Source organism: Triturus cristatus, chromosome 6 (assembly GCF_964204655.1).
Source record: "Triturus cristatus chromosome 6, aTriCri1.1, whole genome shotgun sequence".
Lineage (NCBI taxonomy): Eukaryota > Metazoa > Chordata > Amphibia > Caudata > Salamandridae > Triturus > Triturus cristatus.
In genome coordinates this window covers 765,810,687-765,816,686 of record NC_140589.1, presented here as the reverse complement: position 1 = coordinate 765,816,686, position 6,000 = coordinate 765,810,687, and positions in this window count along the sequence as shown.

Genomic DNA, 6,000 nt, shown 5'->3' with positions numbered 1-6,000 from the left:
AACTACTGTTCACATTTATGTTGTGTGGTAACAGCTCCAACTGGATTCACTTCACACAATTTTAAAGGAGTTACTTTGCATAGATTATTGATGTTACCAGTGGAGCATGATAAGAAATTAGAATATCAGAAGTTGTCTGGAGAAGCTTCTTTATGAAGTGTCAAGAGTGCTAAAGATAATGAAAATTTTAATTACTGATGAGGTAAGCATGGTCTCAAACTTAATGCTTGCTTTTGTACACTTAAGAATGCAACATGTATTAAAAACAGATTACGACGTTCTCTTTGGGGGAAAACATTTAATTGTATTTGGAGATCTGCTACAACTAACCCCTGTTAAAGGAGAACCAGTGTTTAAAACTCTTCTACATGAAGACACTAAGAAATCTTTGGGAAGTATTGGAAATGTGAATCTGTGGTTACATTTTGAATATACAGAACTCATTCAGATTAAGCGACAAGCAAGAGACGAAGATTATGGAAATATTCTAAAAGATGTAAGAATTGGTGTTCTAAGCAAACATGGTAAACAAGCTTTTCAAGGCCGTCTACTAAAGAACTTGTTCACAAATGAAAACACACCAGCAGAAGTAATGTACAAGAAAATGAAAGAAAAAAAGTCTATAGTTTGCTTAATGCCTACAGTGGAAGAGTGTTATACTTTTAATAGAGAGCTTACGAAATTGGAAAATCAAGAAATAGTTCACATTGAAGCTATTGATAAAATAGAGCATCAAGGAATAACAATTGTTCTTTCAGAAAAACTACAGACTAAAATGGATTCTTTGGAAAAGTCTGTATCAAAAACTGCTGGCTTAGAATTTTTTTAGATGTATGTTAAACTTTCGGGTAATTTTGAAGCGTAATCTGAATGTAGAAGAAGGTTTAGTGAATGGAGCAATGGGGAAAGTTGTTGATGTTGTGTAATATCAAAATAGAAATAGAAATGGAATTGAATTTTTGAAAGTTAACTTTGATCAGATTACAGAGGTAAGACAGATTGCACGTTCTGCCACATGTTTTTTGCTTGTAATAGACTTGTATGTTCGTAGAAAACAGTTTCCCTTCCATTTAGCATGTGCAATAACTATTCACAAATCACAACGTTTAAGTGTAGATAATGCTTTGGTAAATGTTGGAAAAACTGTGTTTAAAGAGGGAATGGTATATGTTGCATTATCTCGAGTTAGAACGTTGTCTGGTTTGTATTTTATTGATTTTGATGAGAACAAGGTTAGTGCTGATGTTAATTGTGTAAGAGAATATAATCGTTTGAGTAGGCTTTATGCTCCCCATTTAGGTAAATATTCTATTTATGAGAAACGTGTTGTGTGTTCAAAACGCAAATATATTGAAGAGTTAACTATGGTTGAAAAGCAGAAAGAAAATCAACAGAAAAGAAAAGATGTAAAAAAGCAGAAAATATAAACAAGTGATGATGTTGTCGGATAACCAATTAGAAAATGCTTCTGGTGTCAACCGCTATGGTAATGTCATTCTAAATGTTATATTTTATCTTGAAGATGTTTGTGGTGAAATTATGGAAAGTCAGGAAAAAACTTTATGTTCTGCACTCTACACTTTATTTCAAGAATTGAGAACTGATAGAAGTAAGATTCATACTGCTTCTGGTATTCGCCAACTGTTGGATACATGTACTGGATCTTTAACGTTCAGTGCTAATATACAGCAAGATGCACAAGAATTTCTGATGGTTATGCTTGGAGTACTAGAGGATGACGGAATTCAGATTGAGAGTTTATTTGGACTCAGTTACAAATGGGAACCTAAATGTGAACAGTGTTCATTAACTTCAAGCACTATAGTTGACAGACAATGATTTTTATATTTAACAATACCTGACTGCAAATCTGTACCATTTTCCAAATTAGTAAAAGAAGCTGATCATGAGATGATGTATTCTCGTTGTAAATCAAGAATGCTGTCTGCATTATGCCTACAAAGATATGGAAAATATTTGATTATAGTGCTGCAGCGCTGTCGACCAAATGGAAGAAAAGTGGAAACCAAAATTAAATTTCTTGTTGCTAATCAAGTATCTATTTCTGGAAGAACTTTTGCAACAGTTGCTATTGTTTTCCATGCTGGAAGTACTACTACAAGTGGACATTATACAGTTTATTTAAACTGTAATAATGGTTGGTGTCACTGTAATGATACACACTTGGAAATGAAACCGAGATTGCCTTATGAATTACCCAACTCATACTTAATTTTTCTGAAACAGAGATTTTAGATACACTATTCGGCTTTAATGGGAAGTTGTATAGATCTTTAAGAAATTCATACTGGATGCTTTCAAAGCGAAATTTTTGATACATTATCTGGCGTATTGGGAAAATGTGCAGAGAAACTACGTAAGATCTGTAAGGAATTCATACTGGATGCTTTCAAAGCGAAATTATTGATAAATTATCTGGTGTATTGGGAAAATTGTGCAGAGAAACTATGTAAAATCTTTAAGGAATTCATACTGGATGCTTTCAAAGCTAAATTTTTGATACATTATGTGGTGTATTGGAAAAATTGTGCAGAGAAACTACGTAATATCTTTAAGGAATTCATACTGGATGCTTTCAAAGCGAATTTTTTGATATATTATCTGGCGTATTGGGAAAATGTGCAGAGAAACTACGTAAGATCTTGAAAGAATTCATACTGGATGCTTTCAAAGCAAAATTTTTGATACATTATCTGGCGTATTGGGTAAATTTGCAGACAATCTACGAAGTAAAGGTAAGCTTTGAACATTTGAAGTACTATTGGATGTGTTATTTGTGTTGATTTTGTATTATATTTGAGAGAATTAGGGTGTTTTTTTTTAGCAATTTAGTTGATTGTTTTTTCCCCCCTGCTGTTTATGATGAAACTACACTGGCATCACTGTGAATAGTGAAGTTAAGTATTAGCTGATGACAGCAAAAAAGGGAGAAAAAATGTTATCTGAATGTTAAATTGTTTTGTATTATTTAAAAACTCATTGTAATTTGTGAAATGTATCATGTTACATAGTACTTTTGCAGTTTATTTTATGTAGTTGAAAATTTGAAAAAATAGTGTTAATGACAAATACACAATAGTAGTTAAATATTTAAAAAACCTTTGAAATTCATTGAAAAAACCATAGGTTTCAGAGAAGTTATACTTAGAAATTAGCATTTAAAAAACCTTTGAAATTCACTGAAAAAACATAGGTTTTACAGACATTATAGTTAGGAATTAGCATTTAAAAAACCTTAGAAATTCACTGAAAACACCATAGGTTTCACAGACGTTATAGTTAGGAATTAGCATTTAAAAAACCTTAGAAATTCACTGAAAAAACCATAGGTCACTGACCATGTCATGAGTGATGTAATATGTGACATCATCAGCAGTGCACTGCGGGCGCGCATTATAGTTAGCTCAGCTAACTATAACAGGCAAATGTCTCTGGTTTTATATGAGTCAAATGTCCAAATAACTATAACGTCCCTGAAACCTATGGTTTTTTCAGTGAATTTCTAAGGTTTTTTAAATGCTAATTCCTAACAATAACGTCTGTAAAACCTATGTTTTTTCAGTGAATATATTATATATATATATATATGGTAAAGTGCCCCTTGCCATACATTATAAGGATATTGCAAGTCACAGGGGAGTCCCATAATCATATAGAGGAACAAGTCCAAAAGCCAGGTTTCTTTATAAGGTTATGGGACTCTGAGGTCCCCAGGGGTTAGTAAGGCTCAGGGAGGGCACATGTCGCCCCACACCTTAAAAATACATCAGGCCGTGGGGAGGGGGTCTCCAGGGCCTAATGAGGCTCAGGGTGGTGGGCCACACAGCCTCCCTCTACCTTATGCTGTGCATCGTAAAGGCAGCGTGCGGCGGGGGTTGACTTTATGTATGGTAATAAACTATTACTTTACATTAAAAAAACTCTAGAAAATCACTAAAAACCACCAAAGGTTAAAGTAATATTATAGTTAGGCGTGATAAAAAGATTTATTATTTTTAAGCGTAGAAATTTACTGAAAATTCCCAAGGTTAAAGTAACGTTATAATTAGGTGAAAATGTCAGTGACAGCATTACCGTTTAGAACTAAAAGAAACACAGAAACCCACCAGTTATAGCTATACTAGAACTTGTGCCCCCGCCATGCACTGCTTATGACCTAACATATTACATCACTCATTGCATGTTCTATGACATCATTTAGGAAATCACTGATGACATCTTAAATGACAACATTGATGACATTTCTGATGACATCATCCAATGATTGTGTTAGTTTCTTTTATAGTTTACATAGTGGCGGGTAGCTACAATATTACTTTTCTGACTAATTATATCAGCCTATGTCCAGGTACTGGGTGTAAGTGTTTACAAAATGGATGGGCTTCTAAAGCATCATACGTGTTTAGAGGTACTGAACATGTTATAAATATTTGTATTGAAGAGCAACTCTGTGTGCAGATGACAGTTGACAGGTTCTGTCCAACATGTCCCACCCAAGTTTCTTGAGTCTGCAGAAAAGGTTTCAGAGTGGGCAAGGAATCCACATAGTAGATACTAAGTATTGTAAGCAGCCTTGAGTTATTAAACAGAATCGCCTCAACATGACAATTTCAACATAACATAGAAGACTGTGAGCACCAGGTACTAACCAAGGTAGTTGTGTTTATTTAACTTTAGAAGATGGTGTCTCTTTAAAGTTTTCAGCACAAGGCTGCAGATATTATGACCTTTAACACCTTCAGACCTTGGCTATTTTAAGCAAATAGTGTCGCTTTAGACAACTTTTGCATAAAGTGTAAATTGTTCTTAGGATATACTTTTTAATACTCTTTGGTGTAATTCTCATGTGAGTTGCACTTTATAGAAACAGTGTGATACAGAGTAACTCTCACCATAAATCCATGACTATTCAACATTAGCATTTGGGGGTAATATTTTTCAAAGAGACGGTGATGTTTTCTAATGCTATTAAGAATGATTTATACCAACATTGCAGTTTGAAAGAATGCATTTACACTACAAATGCTTTGTGGGAGACATAGGAGTTTACCCAATGTCACATGTTATTTGGATTTAAGGCACCTGAAATACATGCATTATGTTCTGGCTCACCTGTGAACAAGGCTGCAGTGGTGCAGCCGAAATGGGTCAGGAAAGGAAATGCTGCAGTTCTGAAGTGAATAAATGCTGGTGCTTTACAGCTGTGAGTTTCAAAATTTTTAACAAAGCCGTCCAGCAGGAATGGGGGCTCATATCAAATTGGAGAATGGTGTTTAGAATAATATTGGGGACCATGTCCCACTCGCCCCTCTTACAACACTATGGATTTCCAGATAGAAGTAGCATGGAGGTGAGAAAGGGAGACAAGAGGAGAAGTGTCTCCTCTTGCCAATTCTGTGACACTTGTGTTTTCAAAGAGACATGGATTTGACTTTGGCAACAGATTTATTGAGCACAGACCACAATTATGAAAGGAAGTCTACCTTTAAATCCGTCACTATTCAACATATGCATTTGGGTGTGATATTTTTCACCAGGACAGTGATGTTTTCTAATGCTATTAAGAATGATTTATACCAGGGATACTCATAGTACGGCCCGCGGGCCGCCAGCGGCCCAGCAAGCCTTCCCTGGCGGCCCGCGGACCTTGCAGACATCGTACCTGTGCAAGCACCGCCGGTTGCAGCAGCGCGGACCGGGCGGGCGATTCTTTTAAAAGCCAAGTCACTTGTTAATGAGGCTTTGTTGTATTTCACCTCTTCTTAGCGCCCCTGCATCTCCCCTCTGAATGAGCTGAATGAGGGGAGATGCAGGGGCGCTAAGAAGAGATGAAATACAACAAAGCCTCATTAACAAGTGACTTGACCTTTAAAAGACCTGTGAAGTACTTGGGCGCGGCGGCGATTTGGATTCCAGGGAAGCTGACTCAGCGCGCGCCGTAGAACTGCTGTGATATCTGAGACCGACTATCACACAGCG